At 35.4% G+C, this 18022-nt stretch overlaps 1 protein-coding gene across 1 annotated transcript in view; it reads left to right on the top strand.

Annotated features, from left to right (window-relative positions):
• The first annotated feature begins 1731 nt into the window (after positions 1-1731).
• LOC114247209 (neuroligin-4, X-linked) overlaps positions 1732-18022 on the top strand; it is a 107862-nt gene continuing 91571 nt past the window's right edge. The window contains exon 1 of the mRNA XM_028180098.2: positions 1732-2010. The gene's annotated coding sequence lies outside the window, so the exon portion shown is untranslated. The remainder of the gene's footprint in view (positions 2011-18022) is intronic.

The raw sequence follows: 18022 nt of genomic DNA, 5'->3' as shown, positions 1-18022 counted from the left end.
AATTTCTATAAATTAAACGGTTGTCTGGAAGAGATCGCTTTTAGCGATAAGACCGCCTATTGTACAAATGTATCTGTTTTTTTGATTGTTTTTTTGAATGTAAATTGTGTTTTGGTGTGCAATAAAGTGTATTCTCTCTCTCTCTCTAAACCTTACGACCTAACTCATCTTCATAATTAAAAAAGATGTGTGGTGTCGTGGGATACCGGATAGGAACGAAGCTCCTTATTATAAAAATATTAATTTTAAGTTCTATTCGAGGTATAAAGAAATAATTATTCGGGTATACATTTTTTATAATGATTTTTTTATTGATAAAAATAAAATAAAAACCACTTTACAAAGTTATCAACTTTCTTTTATTCACAATGATTTATAAAAATATATATAATAATAATATACAAGAAACAGCTATTTATATGAACTAGAGGTCCGCGGTAGTCGAAATCCAACTATAATAATTAATTGGAATTGTAAGTTTGTACACTACTATGATTATATTTTATACTTCTATAATCACAAATTTCGCCAAGGCTACACTATAAAAAAATATTAATAAAGAAACAATATTTAATCTATTCTCAATTTGACCACAGACGTCAAGAACAAAAGTTTGACAATAAATAGTATGCATGCGTGTATGCGTCAAATACATGGTATGTAGCGTGTGTAATGTTTTCTTTATTGATTTCATGTATATTTTATGCATTATTTAAAAAAAATATTAGCGTTGTGCACTTCTTCTCTATATTCTGTATAAGTGTGGAAAATTTCATACTCCTCCGTCCACGCAATTTTCGTGAATAGGGATACAAAGTTTTTGCTTCACGTATTAATATATAGATAATAATAATAACGGTCATCACGTAGACTATACATTACACACTGTATAGCCATCATACTAAGACTACACATAAATAATAAAAATCTTACGTTTTTTCCCGGTTAAGATACCCCTCCGCATCGTCCCATAAGGAACTTCGTTCCAAAAAAATACTTTTGCCTTGGATGTTTGTTCTATACGAAAGGATTGACTATTTTTAAAACAAATTTTGAAATAATCAGTTCTACTCTTCCCCAAGATGCAAATGAATGGCGAACACAAAAATATCGTATTCTTTTTCTGATCAATTATTCATTAAGCTTAATCAATGAAGTGATTAATATCTGCCAGTCGTTTGTATGGAGTTTGAAATAATTAATTTTCAGGGTGTGTGTCGAGCCGATGTGGGAGCCGAAGCGAGGGGCGCATGCGCGACGTCGCCGGTCTGAAGCCGACGGGGGAGGGTCGCAATGATTTCCGCAAAAATGTAGACAAAGTAGTTGTGTAAAGAGAAAAAAAAATAAAAGCTTATTAGCTCTCGTAAGTGTATTGGGTTCAGATTTGAATGAAATCACCTGAATGTTTTTTACTATTAAAAAACAAACTTAAATACTTTCCAACAATTTTTTTTTTGATTTTTTTAAATATTCTGTACAAATAATTGAGCTGCCATTTTTTTTTGTAAATAAAATGCCGTCATCGGGAAAATACTTCGTATTTCAACGAAATAAATTGACACCCTAATTGCAGCCTCCAGCGCCCGAGAAGGTTTCATATTGACCTATACGTATTACGAGTACTCTCGCCACGCTCTCTTTCAGGTCGCCAAAGCGAGACGCACAACACACAGCGGGAATACTGTGCGAGTGCGAACGAGACGGAGATAGTTGGAAAGACGGCCGGGCTTACTCATTTCAGTGTGCTCCAAACGCCAGTCAGCCTCGGACTGACGCGTTAAAATCTCAAAATTTTCGTAACTTGATGATAATTTTTTTTTTTTGGATAATGCAAGACTTTGTTTTGTGACGTTGACGCTGGCCTTATAAATTGGATTGACGCGTGGTGTTTCACACGTTCAGTTTTTTATGTGCTTGTTACATGAAACGTTGTAGTAAACCTGTGTGTGTGGTGCCGGTGAAATATTTCTCGTAGCTAGGACGAGTCCCTGGAGGAGTCGTTGACGAAAAGTGAGTAACATTACCCTGTTAACGTTGTACGTGAGTAATACCCCTTTCCTTTCATGGTCGCCTGGTACTTTCAAACTGGATTAATGAATGAATTTTTTTCATATCCATTATTCACGTATCGAAAAATAATTGAGAAAAATTATAAGCGATTTCAAGTTTGAAAACGCTTCTATGTCATTGTTAAATAATAATTTATATTTTTTAAATATTAATAACCCAATTACCTACATTACACAGGTAGAGTATATGATAATGATTCATGATTTGTTTAACAGTCCGATATTTATTATATATCATAAATATAAGACAGGCTTATGGTGAAATGAAGTAATTAATTTAAAGGGGTTTAAAATCATTATAACAGTGTGTTTAAATCACAAATTATGTCCGAATATCTAGAAAGGTACGTTAACAATAAGGATACAGGAGTGAGAAGAATCAGAACGTCATCGCAATAAAAGCGCTACAAATTTAAGATAGATCTTAATTTAAAAGTTAAACGAACAAATCCTAGTAGAAACTTGTGTCAATAAACTAATAAAACGCTCGATGAACTGTTCCGGAGCCCTGACTGAGACTAACACACATAAACCTCCTAATAAAGGCCCATTAACCATTTAATTGCAGAAATATAGGCCATTTCCACAACGCCGTGATCTTTAGTAGACTAAATTGTAAAAAGCAAAATAAAACTTTACTGTAGTATTTATGATCGCGTCTAAAAATCGCGACGGTCATGCTATTTATTTATTCGGGTACCTATCTCTACAACTAAGATCAGTTACCATTAGCTACGCAAAGACTGGAGTGACAGAAATGTCCCTGTTGAAACTGATCACGAAATATTGAGAAATGAGAAGACCAGCTTACGTCCCTGGCGGCAAGTGATCACCAGTACCCGCAAAGTTCACAGCGTGATCATAGGTATACACCTGGTTAGGAAGTTAAATTATGAACTGTACAAAAACTGCCCCATTCTAGAAAATCGGATAGTCATACGCACTGCATCGCTTTAGAGACGGCAATAGGCTTTACTGTCACCTAATTTCAAACAAATACAAGAAATCATACAGATCAGAACATGACTATCATGCCAATCGTCAGTCGCATTGGAATAGCAGCTATCTCCAACCTTCACACGTGATTTCCTCGTGGCTAAATTAGTCAAAACTTATGATTAGGTTCAAGACCTAATATCAATTTATTTCTCAAAGTGGTTAGTATCCCTCCATTAGATCTAACTTCATCTTTCTAAAGGGCAAAGGTCGTTAATACCGTACCTTCTCGACTACTGCCCACTGGGCCAGCAAATGTGTACAAGCTAAGATATTTCTATTAAAATAGCAGAGACAAACTTCCTTATGTGTTCCATATATTATCGTCTTCTCGAATTAAAACTGTATAATCTGAAAACATACTAAATATTACAGGAGAGTGTTTTAAAGGTTTAACATCTGATATTTTTAATATTAATCATCTTTGCAACATTTATTTTTTAGTTTTTACCAGTTACATTATCTGTCTTTTAAAATAAGATAAAATTATGTATTAATTTTGTTAATAGTAGTCAAAATAAAGGTAAACTAAAAAAAAAAAAAACTAAAACTAAACTACGCTCTTTTGACAGTATTTATGAGAGAAGTACTGGTGATACCAAATGATTCCGAATATTAAATCAATTTCGAACATTTTTGGAAATTGTACACTTTTAATGCGAAAAGACGATATATTCCACGGTGCTTCCTGAGCGCTATGACATGTCCTTCTTCAAACGAGGCTTGCGGAGAGTACTTAATGGTAGGCGGCGGCTTGGCTCTGCCACTAGAAATGCTGACGCCTATGAGCGACGGTGACCACTTACCATCAGGTGGGCCGTATGCTCGTTTGCCTACAAAGACAATAAAATATATATCTATCTGCGGAAATACCTAAAATATAAACTGTTCCATAACTCAATCGACTTAAATTTCCGGCTTTTGTGTCTTAGATATCACTCGAGTGAAAAGGCTGTGCACGGTATTGGAGGCTTTCCTCTATGCTCTGTATGTCTGCTTGTCAAACATAACGGTTCATACAGGTTAGTTCTTATGTCTTGATTCAAACGAGACATCAAATGTATTGGTAATTATCGGCTTAGTTTTATTTCTATTTATTGAGCAAATGAGCAAACACGCCTCTGATTTTCTTCATTTCAGCATGATAGTACTTTACAATGTTACTTTTGCTGACAGTAAAGAAAATTAGGATAATCTATGTATGTTTATTGGTCACGGTTTTGGTATGCTAGCAATTTGGCATTAATATTTAATCATGAATAACTTTTGAATTGAAATATATTAACTTACAATAGACAAAGAAACAACGAATAATTTCTAGCTAATTAGCCATGTACAAGGAAAAGTACTTGCCCTTTGAGGAAAATCGTCTTAATCAGAGACAATGTTAGATCGATTGATAGAAATGTGGTGAATGGGAGTTTTTTTACGGTACATTAGGATTTAGATAAGAATTCATGCGTATCGCATTTAGCCTAATATATATATTATACTAATATATATATCATATACTATACTAATATTATTGCGTAAGCAAATAAATTACTTACGCTTTTCTTTTTAACGTTAATTCAAAGTCGTACCTGGAACGTGCATGTGTATTTTCCAAGACTAGAGGTCCCGCAGTAGTCGAAATTCGACTATAATTAATTGGAATTGTAAGTTTGTACACTATTATGATTGTATTTTATACTTCTATAGTCACAAATTTCGCCAAGGCTACACTATAAAAAATATTAACAAAGATAAACAATATTTAATATATTCTCAATTTGAAAACAGACGTCAAGAACAAAATGTTGACAATAAATAGTACGTATGCGTGTGTGCGTCAAATATATGGTATGTAGTGTGTGTAATGTTTTCTTTATTGATTTGATGTATCTTTTATACATTATTTAAAAAAAATATTAGCATTGTGCACTTCTTCTCTGTATTCTCTATAAGTGTGGAAAATTTCATACTCCTCCGTCCGCGCAATTTTCGTAAAAAGGGATACAAAGTTTTTGCTTCACGTATTAATATAATATAGATAAGTTAGAACATGCCGGCTGGATTTAAACTCTGACACGAGTGACACGCACACGCTGACTTTAGTAGACCAAACGTTTGAACTGTTTAGTTGCTTCAAATCCCAATGGAATATGGTAGGTAACAGAGTAAACACCAGTCAAGGTATTTCAAACTATACGTGCGACCAGAGTTTGACCAACAAATTGGCCTTGTATGTATCGGTATTTTCAGATTTTTTTTAGTGCTTAGATGGGTGGACGAGCCCACAGCCCACCTGGTGTTAAGTGGTTACTGAAACCCATAGACATCCACAACGTAAATGCGCCACTCACCTTGAGATATAAGTTCTAAGGTCTCAAGTATAGTTACAACGGCTGCCCCATCCTTCAAACCGAAACGCATTACTGCTTCATGGCCAAAATAAGCAGGGTGGTGGTAGCCACCCGCGCGGACTCACAAGAGGTCCTACTACCAGCAATTACGCAAATTATAATTTTGCGGGTTTCATTTTTATTACACGACGTTATTCCTTCACCTTGAAAAACAATCGTGAACATTACAATATTTAATTAAAAAAGTAAACGTAATATCATTTACGAAATAAAGTTCAAAGTAGAGCTTAAGATAAACCAAATTTTAAGACAATATTCATTGCGCTAAATCTTGTCTTTAACGGACGCTGAACCCGAGTAGATGTAGTAAGACTTCACTTCCACTGGTTTAGGGAAAATGGATTTAATTAAAATGAGATTTATGCGCCTGTTTTTATACGCTAACTGGTGAGCTCTTACTCAGCGATGCATATTGTTCGTAAAATATGAAATACAAAACCATTGACCGATGAACTTATTTTTCATCGACGAAATAGATAAAAAAGAATTTCACAAATAAATGTCATCTTCAGAGACGAATATAGCTATTTTGAAAACTATATATTAGATTGTAGATTTTAATAGTTATAATTCCAATTCCGTTTAGCCTGATTACCTCACAACCTCTAGTACATGACCATCAGGTTATCCTGGCGAGGCCAGTAGCTTTAGTTAAAGAACGGCTTCACTTCAAAGCACTGTCCATTTTTGTGATGGCAGTCAAGCTCACGGACTACCAGATCTTGAGTTACCCATAAAACGAAGGTAGGCAAAGACAAATCCGTAACCTGTTCGTTCCCTTACATTTCGCATTACAATGGTTAAATACCACAATTTATTAGCTATCCTTAAAGATACTCATAAAACAAAACTACAGCCAAGCTGGTAAACGAATCTTCTTCTTCGTCGCTTTCTTCATTACTAAAGGTCGTGTCCCTAAAGCTTAACCGTGGTTTGCTTCGTGAGCTGTTTCCACCTCGTCCGGTCCTTAGTTTCTCGAATAGCGGTTGCGACTGGTAGCCCAGTTAGGGTGGTTATTTGATCACACCAGCGGCTAGGTGATCGGCCGCGAGGTCTCTTTCCTTCTACTTTGCCCGCCACAATCAAAACGTGTAGTGTAGTGGTAAACGAATATCGATCGACTTTGCCAATAACAAGAACATCATAATCCAGTAAGCTATCTCCAAGAACACTTACTTTATTTCTGCCCTAATAGAAATATACCAAATAGACAGACAGATCGGATAGAAACGCGATACCCCTTGTCAGCGAGAAAAGCGAATTCCTTAACAAAGCGAAAGTCCTCGGTAACATGATAGGCTAGATCCGAGTACCTAAGTAATAAGTGAAACATCAAACCTTCTCCTGAATAACAATAGTATTATTAAACTTGATTTTCATAGTATCATTTTACTGTCACCTAATAGATAGTTGAGGTGTTTGATGTGTTTATACCCTTGCCATTCATACCCTGATTTCAACAAATAAGTACCAATTTTATAACGAAATCCGTAAGTAGCTAATTTTCACAAACGATTTTCAAGATTAACGGAATTTTGGCATCCAAAATAAGTTAACCAGTCAAATTATGGAATTCCAATTTGAGAGGTATGATAGCCGCTATACAATATTATTGAGGCTTTCAATCATAATTACCAGATGGACTGTGATATTTTCTATTTAACATAAACCTTGTCTATGTAACATGAACTAGTGGTCCCCCGGTAGCCGAAATTCGACTATAATTAAATGAGATTATAAGCTTAACACTGTTATGATTCTATTGTCAAAAACTATTCTACAGTTTAGACAAATATTAATAAAAACAAACAATATTTATTCTATTCTCAATTAGACCACAGACCAAAAGAAATAAGAAAAGTTTGACAATAAACACACAGTATGCATATTGCGTTTGTGTGTGTCAAATACATTGTAGGGTGTGTAATGTTTTCTTTACTGTTTTAATGTATTTTTATGCATTATTTAAAAAAAAATTAGCATTGTGCACTCCTTCTCTATATTCTCTATAAGTGTGAGAAATTTCATACTCCTCCGTCCGCGCAATTTTCGTAAAAAGGGATACAAAGTTTTTCCTTCACGTATTAATATATAGATATTTTTAGCCTTAAAACAAGCGCTTCAGGTTGAGACAAAATGTGAAAATATGTTTAGACATAAAGCTTCAGAGCTTCCCTAGCTTTTTCAAAGGCCGTGCGTGCTTATAATAACTCGCGTGCCACACTAGTTCGTCTACGTTTATTGTATGACTCTTACAAATCATTTCCTATGGCTACGTAAATACTTAAACACAGACTGTAACCTATTTAGAAAGTGGTATTTAGTTATACATTTGTTTAAAGGCGCTCGTCTGATTTTTTTTCGAAACCTTATTCTAGAACGAAAATCTATTAGTAAGTTAACAGGTATTTGGTCCTCTTCTAACATAAGTGTTTAACCTGAACACGGAGAACAGGCCGACCATCTTATAAGGTTAGGACAAAACATAAATTTGAATGCCCATTTTGTGAGGCATGAGCTTGAAGTTTAGACCGACGACCAACCCCATTCTCAACCAAGTACCTCAGTTTTAGTCTTCCAATTATACATCTTTAGCGGAACGAGAAGTTCTTTGATCTCCCGGTATTTTCTCCTTCGGCAACTTCCGACTTCCTTTTGGACCGGGCCGATAAACTTATGCGTCTTTTTCCTTCTCTCACTAAGACTAAAGCTTCTCTTTCATATTTCGAAATTAACTAGTAATAGTTTTGAAACTTCCAATCCTATTTCATTTTCTCATAGATTTCTAATGTCGGTGACAAAAATGTCGGGTCGGTGCACCAGAATAGTTAATGAGTAAGTATTGCTGCTACCTTACCCTAAAACTAAAAAAATATAATTGGTAAGGACGGAAAAGAATGGTTAGGCAAGACGATGATTTCAATGTATGCGACATAGAATAAAATAAGATGTATGAATAAAACGTTGATAGAATTTTTCCCAGTGGAATTATATTCTATCTGCTAAAGAACATTTAACTAGACTCAGTATCTAAATTCAACAATAATGGCAACGCACAGCACAGCTCAATTGAAAATAATCAAATATTTGTGTAATGAAATGCAAATGTTTTGTAAATTCATGTTACTGTAAACTTTGCTCATTTTGGAAACCATTCTACTACGTTACGGTATTGATATTGTAATGTAAAATTAAATAACGACAAAATGAAGCACGAGTTACTTTATAAATCAAACGGGGTGTAGTTGTATTAATCCAATCTTAGATGGACTGAAACTTGGTCAGTGAATTTAATGAAATTGCTATTAATGTGCTGTACCAATTTGATTCTAGCATGTGATAGAAAATGTTGACGAGCGCTCATAGATTTGGCAATTGGGATACAGTGAAACCTCTAGCACTGGCTATTTCAAACCTGGTATTAGAAATTCTCTAAGGCGTTCAAAAACACCGATTGGGAGATTTCTTAGGAGCAGGTCATAAACCGATTCTATGGCTGAAATTTGGAGAGAACCAAAGTCAGTCAGTAGACCTAAAGGTTACGGTTAAAGATATCAAGATTGTTGATAATCTAAAAGGCGATATTCTGTACTGTTCTGCATCAGTCATAAAATACATATATCGATGTTTTCAAATTTTTTTAGGTTTTTGATGGCCCTGCCTTAATTTCAACATATATTATATTTTACAAATTAAACAGTCTCTTACAAACACGGCTAAGACTTATATTGGATATATGGACCGTTTATTTTGAAAGTGGTGTAAGTCCATTTTTGAGAAAAATGAGCTATCACGTAATTCATGCTTAATTTAATGTAATTTTTTTATATATAACTAGTCCGTGTTTAATTTCTCAAAAAAAGTCCATGTTTTGTACAACTTAAAATCGGTCGGTAAATGAAATTGCATAATCATCGATTATGAAAGTGGTGTAAGTCCAATTGACAGAGGTAGGCGGCATAGCCAGACCTCATATGATTTGCCTGTATTTTTAAATCAACAAATATAGTAACCTTTAATTTTCTCGAAACAAAAGAAAATGGACTTACACCACTTTCAAAATAAACGGTCCATATATACATCAATATTTTCCTCAATGTAAATATCGTTTTACTGTTATGATATAACATAAAAGAAAAACTCCATCTTGGCTTATAACTTATGATACTTTGCCTAAAGTCACTGTAGGAACTTTGAATAGAAGTAGTGTTTTACATGTAATCGCTATTAGGGAAAGAATTGTTTAGCTAAATAAAAATATTACTATACTATGTTTGGATTGTAGAAATATAGATGATCAGATCGCATTCACTTATTCTCTAATAGCTAAATATATTATAAACAGGGTGGGTTTCTTAATAATAGGACGGATATTTTCTGTTACACCTGGTTAAGGAGAATTGAATTAAATTTCATACCATTTTGGTAATTTTTGGTATTTGATCTGAAATACAAAGTAAAATTTCCAAGAAAACAAGTTTCATCACATCCATATTAAAGTGATATTTGTTGAAAATTTATTTATGATAGTACAAGAAATGAAGAACCCGCAAATTGTTAATGATTCATTCTAAAGGCAAGAAATTAATTTACGTAAGTCTGTCAAAATCTGAAATTTATATTGTATTAAATGAAGGGAATGGAAAAAATATATGAAAAAGAAATAGGCCAATTTTAAACAAAAGTGTATCTACGCTGACCTACAAAAGCTACATGACTAATCATTTGTCCCACTACACCATGGGCTCTTACAAAATACATTAACGTTTATAATTTCAGTCAACAAACTAATTTAGGGCTGAAAATATCACAAACTAACCCAGAGCCAGTGTCCTTGTAATCGGAGAAGTGTCTAATTGGGTCAGAAAGACCCTTTGTTGGGTCCTCGTCTGGGCAGTACCCGGGACAATAGGCAGTCAAAGCTTAAGTAATTTTAAACGGGTCCGAGCTATGGACGATCGACTTTCAATTATTCACGATTGACTTTGGCCCGATTCCGCCCTTGTAAACGATATTTTCTGGCTATATTCGAGGACTTTATAATTGTTCAGGTTTCCGTTGTATTTGTTATTCGGGTTTTATGGATTATGTTTTTGAAATTTGTAGACTTTCGATATCATTATAACTAATTTCTTCATGCATAAATTACTTCATGCTATAAGAAACTTGATATTCTGTATTTAATTCTCTAATGTCCATTTTGAAGGCGTTATGCCCTAAAGATTAAAACACCCGTGTATTCTTATTAAGTCATGTGACTGTGTCGGTGTTTGAATCACGCAGGCAGGTACCAATTTTTTAAATGAAACATACGTAAAAAAATTTATGTTCACGAATGCGTTCCACGAAGAAGAATAGCACCGTGTAATAAAAAAATCAAACCAGCAAAAATTTTAATTTGCGTAATTACTGATCTCGTAGCAAGGGTAATGCATTACTGATTCACGGCAGAAATAGGCAGAATGAATGAATGGCTGATTGTGCCAATAATACGACCTCGTGACTAATTTAACGTCTTACTGAAACAATTCAATTTTTTTTTTATTGCCCTTGTAGGCAGACGAGCGTACGGCCCACCTGATGGTGAGTGGTTACCGTTGCCTATGGACTTCAGCAATGCCAGGGGCAGAGCCAAGCCGCTGCCTACCGCTTAATACTCTCCACAAGCCTCGTTTGAAGAAGGACATGTCATAGCGCTCGGGAAACACCGTGGAGGGGAGCTCATTCCATAGCCGGATGGTACGTGGCAAAAAATATCTCTGGAAATGCACTGTGGATGACCGCAGTGGCTCCAGGTAGTACGGATGAACTCTACTCCGGTGGCGGGCGGTGCAATGGTAAAAACGAGATGCCGGTATCATCTCGAACAATTCCTCAGAGCACTCCCCATGGAACATACGGTACAAAATACAGAGGGAACCGAAGTCCCTCCGCAGACCCAGAGGTTCCAAACGATCCGTGAGATTGGGATTATCGACAATCCGAACGGCCCTCCTCTGTATGGAGTCAAATATTTGCCTTTATGGTCATAAAGTAATGGGAATGCTCATAATTTTTGCCCTCCATCCCTAAATACAAATCCAATATCTAAGTTATACTGAACACTCCCTCAAACGGAAGGAGTACAGCTGATAAAAGTTTTTAAATAGAGCAAGATTTAGTTCGATTGCCAAGATTAAGATTTACCGAGTAGTTTTTCCCTGATAGGACAGTTCCTCGATCAAATGTCATGTAATCTTTGATTTAGGTTTGCTGAAGGTGTCACAGCTTGGCTATCAAGAATAATTGCTGTTTGTGAACTTTTCTCGAATTCTTCTTTTCTATCTTAAATTGCTTTAACAAAACGAACTCATTTATGTGTTCGTTTTATTAGTGTCAGTGACATTTTTTTCTTACAACACATTAATACTCGACTGTAAAAAGTGTTTGTTAATAAAAACCCTTCCTCGCCCATCCTTATACCGAATATGTCACCAGCCGTTTAATTTTAAGCTGCATTAAATTTAGTAACGACTATTTAGGTTTCAATGCTTGTCATCACCGCCCAACGTAATTGTACCACAATGCAATTGGCCATTCTAGTTAAAAGCTGACTAATATTTCAATTCGCTCGAGACCAGACCGACACAACATTATGTTATTGATTTCAATGAGCAGCGCCTACATTTGGCATGTTGTGGTCGTTTTTGGAGCGAAATTGCTCACAATTTGAAGGGTTTCGAAAAGATAAAAAAGCCAAATGTAATAAGGTGTTTTTTGGTAAATCAAGGCCCCGTGTCATACTGGATATAGGAAAACTGCTGAATTAAAAAGAGCCGATTGTCATGTAGCACGTAATTCGAAAACATTACTAATAAATTATAGATTAAAAAAACAAAAAAAATACGCTTTTATAATATACCTAGTCAGGTCATAAGTATTGTCACACAGTAAATACTTTTCTTTTAGAATGCTGGCCACAAAAAAGTTTATGTAATTCGAATTTCGAATTGTTCATGAAAATAAAAATGTATACTTTTAGAATTTTACTCATTTTTAAATATGGAGTGGACGCTTAAAGAAGACCGTGTTGCAGTTATTGCGTTGCATCGTTGCGGCTACGCGCCAATTCAAATTTTTAACATACTGAAAAATTTGACTATAACCAAAAGATTCGTTTATCATACCATCAAACGATACAATGAAGACTCTAGTGTAGATGACAGGTCAAGAAGTGGTCGCCCTCGGTCTGTTAGGACTCCAGCAGTGATAAAAGCTGTGAAGGCGCGAATTCAAAGAAATCCCAAACGTAAGCAGAAACTGTTGGCCCTTCAGATGGGGTTAAGCAGAACCACAGTGAAAAGGGTGTTAAATGAAGACTTAGGGCTTCGGGCATATCGAAGAAAAACAGGACATCGTTTGAATGCTCGTCTAATGGACCTGAGACTGAAGAGTTGCCGCGCTTTGTTGAAGCGGTACGCGGGAAAAAAAATCGGGAAATTCTTTTTTCGGATGAAAAAATTTTTACCCTAGAAGAGAGCTACAACAAACAAAATCATAAGGTGTACGCACACAGTAGTGAAGAAGCGAGCAACCGTATTCCGCGTGTCCAACGAGGTCATTTTCCATCCTCGCTCATGGTATGGTTGGGAGTTTCTTATTGGAGCTTAACAGAGGTACATTTTTGTGAGAAAGGTGTAAAAACGAATGCAGTTGTGTATCAAAATACAGTCCTGACGAACCTTGTGGAACCTGTTTCTCATACCATGTTCAATAACAGGCACTGGGTATTCCAACAAGATTCGGCGCCAGCTCATAGAGAGAAGAGCACACAAGACTGGCTGGCGGTGCGTGAAATCGACTTCATCGGGCACGAAGACTGGCCCTCCTCCAGTCCAGATTTGAATCCGTTAGATTACAAGATATGGCAACACTTGGAGGAAAAGGCGTGCTCAAAGCCTCATCCCAATTTGGAGTCACTCAAGACATCCTTGATTAAGACAGCCGTCGATATTGACATGGACCTCGTTCGTGCTGCGATAGACGACTGGCCGCGCAGATTGAAGGCCTGTATTCAAAATCACGGAGGTCATTTTGAATAAACTTTAGTATCATAAGAATCTATGTTTTGTTAAGTTCATTTTGGTATATGAATGGTTACATAATGAATAAACTTGTTTAAATTATTTTACATTAAACATGTGACAGAATTTATGACCTGACTAGGTATATTATTTTATAGTGCTTTTCGGGATATTATCATAATAACCCTTCTACTCACATTTGTTCATAAAATATTTATAACTACTGATACCATGCACCTCACGCTTTTTTTACAATAAAATCATTTTTTCTTATACTATTTTTAATTCAAATTTGTTAAAATTTATTTTCTATTTTTTAGTCAGATTTTCTACAAAAGCGTATTTTTTTAGTTTATTAAACTATTATTTATTTTTTTAGTTGATTTTCAGTTTTTTCATAATCAATATTGAATTGTCATCAGTCCTTAATAAGTATGCCCTATTTCGAGTTAATCCGACGTTTTGAAGGGGGTGAAAATCATGTTCAAAGATTCCGTTATATACTAACATACATACGTCTGAAGCTAATAGAAGCGCATTAAAAAAGAGATGTTTCAAAAATAGCCGCGCAATATCGAGATGATAGTTTTAACAATTTTAACTTTGAAAATTTTCCCTTATACCAATACATCTATTGCCTGTCTATAAAAACTATAACTTCCACTTATCAATTACGTGTAATCAGAATATTGTCTTGAGAGCGACTGCTCCGTCATTCCACATTATTCTTAGGAATTCATTCGCCGTTAAAAGCCCCTGGCGAAGTTCCAGAGGGAAGTCGATTCAATCTATTTAACACCGAATTAACGTTATGTACAAATGAATATTTATGTTTCTTTCACTTACTTATTTAGTTTCAGTCGTATTATTTCGACAAGGAATAAACTGAGATGTGAGATGAGAAAGAACGTTAAATTTACTTGCAATTGCGATTGTTTTTCTTAATAGATTCATTGCTTAATTATTACTAATTGAATTTAATTATTTACGGCAGACGAGCCGTTTTTATATTATACTTAGAGCTCATAAAGACCTTAGAACTTATATCTCAAGGTGGGTGGCGCATTTACGTTGTAGATGTCTATGGGCTCCAGTGACCACTTAACACCAGGTGGGCTGTGAGCTCGTCCAACCATCTAAGCAATAAAAAACAAAGAAAAAAGAAACATAATCCAAAAATTTGGTTATATTATATATTATGAAGTCGTCGTTGCATAAAGGAATAAAAAAAAAATATAGAAAAAAAACATAGGGCAAATATGATCGTATGGTTCATCTTGAAACAGGGAGATAAAGAGGTCGTTAATATTTTGCTGCAAACCTAGGGTAAAAAGTGGGCCACGTGGATGAAAAGCTACTATTGTTTTCAATATATATTCAATATGCTTGGCACTATAAGTGTCTGTCTTTTAGATAGGTATTCAATCGAGTTTTACTATTTTCATATTGATTTTGTTCCCGATATTGATTTGACCCCATAGTTTCAGCCTCTAAAGGTAATAGCTCCTCACTAGTGTGTCGTAAAAGACGAGTAAGGGATTCTAGCGACAATGGGCAGCAGCCCTCTTCTATAGCACACTTTTCAGCAGCTTCGCCATGGAGGGGCCAAGTTCAACAGTGGACGTCTATAGGATGATGATGATAATGAGTTTTGGACCAAATTCAACTGTTGTCTACTTTATAAAAATGTATATAAAATTACTACCGGGCCGTTATCTGTAGGTACTTATGATGACGCACCTAAACCATTACCGACGACTTTAAAAAACAGGAATCTTCATCTCATCTCAATTCTGCAGCCTCCAAGATAAATCTTATCTCATCAAACTAAAAAACTTACAAAAGCCGCAAAGATTGAATATAAATTATGTTCATTCGCTGAAGCCTCATTATTATGAGCGCTGCACATCCCCTAACACGCTCGACTACTGCAACACAACATTTGCGACCCCAATCAACATCACGCCCGCATATCAAATTGCTTCACCCCCAATTTACCGCAAAAAGCCGAAATAATTTTACCAAAAGGTCGACCACGCAAAAAACTTGCGGCGCTTGGTTCATTAGCGGCATAACATTTAAAAAAAAAACCTTTAAACGCACATTGCGGTCATTAGCCAAACAAAAAGGCTGGACCCGATGTCTGTATCAGAATAGAAGGTATTCAATCCTTTTTTATAATTACTAAAGCTTCAATTTCTGCTACTGTTCTTCAGATTAAATATCCAGTCGAAATAGTCCTACACTTCCATATTGTATATTGGGGGTGGTGTGGTTGATTGATACTCATACAAGCTCACGATAGACTTACTAAACCATTGATACGTTCTATAGCAGTAGAAAAAATACCACATCCATTATATCCGAAATTGATTCAAAATTGTTTCAAAATTTTAAATATTTTTCTTATTGCCTGGATGGGTGGACGAGCTTACGGCCCGCCTAGTGTTAAGTGGTTACTGGAGCCCATAGACATCCACAACGCAAATGCGCCACCCACCTTGAGATATAAGTTCTAAGGTCTCAAGTATAGTTACAACGGCTGCCCCACCCTTCAAACCGAAACGCATTACTGCTTCACGGCAGAAATAAGCAGGGTGGTGGTACCCACCCGCGCGGACTCTCAAGAGGTCCTACCACCAGTAAAAAAATATTATTTGTAGCCGTAGTAACAAATGTTCGGCATGCATCATAGGTCCACTGACACCGACAGCTCTAGTGACACAGTCACAGGGTACTGGAGACAGTAAACTTGTATACATATAACAATATCATTTAATTGAGTCGTCTTGGCCTAAAGGATAAGACGTCCGTTGCATTCGTATCTAGCGAGGCAACGGTATTCGAATCCCGCAGGCGGGTACCAATTTTTCTAATGAAATACGTACTTGACAAACGTTCACGGTTGACTTCCACGGTGAAGGAGTAACTAAGTGTAATAAAAATCAAACCCGCAAAATTATAATTTGCGTAATTACTGGTGGTAGGACTAGGACCTCTTGAGTCCACACGGGTAGGTACCACCGCCCTGCCTGTTTCTGCCGTGAAACAGTAATGCGTTTCGGTTTGAAAGGTGCAGCCGTTGTAACTTGGCTTCAGTAACCACTTAACATTAGGTGGGCGGTGAACTCGTCCACTTATCAAAGCAATTAAAAAATGAAAAACTAAATTATTTTTAAAAGGTTGCTTGTAATTGCGATCAAATACAAACCAGGCTGGCTACGTTCAAAAATACTGATTTTTAGAAGTAGGAATAATTCAAGTTATATGTGATAATACTCTGCATTCATTAAATAGCGCTTCTGAGGCGATAAAATTGAAACGGAATCTTAATTATTACTTCGAAGGAAATAAGGAAGCATATTTTTCGAGCCGATAAATTAATTTCTGGTCGAATCGAGCCCAATGTAGCGTGATGTTTGATGACACTAAATCCCAGGAAGCACGGGGAGAGCTCGCATTAAAAACGGTTCAGTGGTTTTCTATTCAGCTCAGTTTTTTAGGGACTTTCCTTGTCTCTTCTCATAATGATGTTTATATTCAAAGTCTGTTCGAAGTATTTAAATTTTTCATTTATGATCCGGAATTTAGTTTCACCGCTCATGAGAATCGGTAAAAAATTTAAGGCTTGCTCTTCTCCATGTACCTACATCCCACACACTACTGAATTTATCAAATCGCCATATATGTATATATAATAATTTTCTATGTATTAATACGTGAAGCAAAAATTTTGTAGCCTTTTTTACGATAATTGCGCGGATGGAGGAATATGAAGCTTCCCATGCTTATAAAAATATAGAGAAGGAGTGCAGAATGCTAATGTTTTTTTTAAATTATGCATTAACAATACACTAAATCAATAAAAAAAACATTACACACACTACCATGTATTTGACACACATACATATATACACTCTTTGTTTACTGTCAAACTTTTGTTATTGCTTAAAGTCTGTGGTCAAATTGAGAGAAGGTTAATATTGTTTATCTTTAATAATATTTGTCTATAGTGTAGTCTTGGCCAAACCTGTGATTATAGAAGTATAATAGTCTTTGACAGTAGAACCATTATAATGTTCAAACCTATATCTTCAATTATTTATAGTCCAATTTTGACTGCTACGGGACCACTACCTAGACCAGTATCTAGAAACAGGTCTACAGTTCTGAATACTGACTAGGCGAAGTTTCAACAGATTTAAGTCTGCATGATTTCTTACAACTGAAAAATTAGTACGTTATGAATTCTGTAGAATTACATTAAAAATAGACCAAAAAAATTAATTTTATTCATTGCTGACGAGCTTGTCATCAATGTTATTATTTTTTTCTTAGTACAAAAGTATATTCATTTTTAGCAACGAAAATTCTTGTGCGAAATTTTCGTTGAGCATCTGTGAAACTATTTCTGTTATTTACATTTAAAAAATTCAATTACATTCTTCAAATAAATTCTGAGATTTTCTGAGACCTTCTATGAAAAACA

This window comes from Bombyx mandarina, chromosome 15, assembly GCF_030267445.1.
Source record: "Bombyx mandarina strain Sakado chromosome 15, ASM3026744v2".
NCBI lineage: Eukaryota > Metazoa > Arthropoda > Insecta > Lepidoptera > Bombycidae > Bombyx > Bombyx mandarina.
Note: the sequence above shows the minus strand (reverse complement) of the source record. Positions and strands in the feature narration are given on the sequence as shown.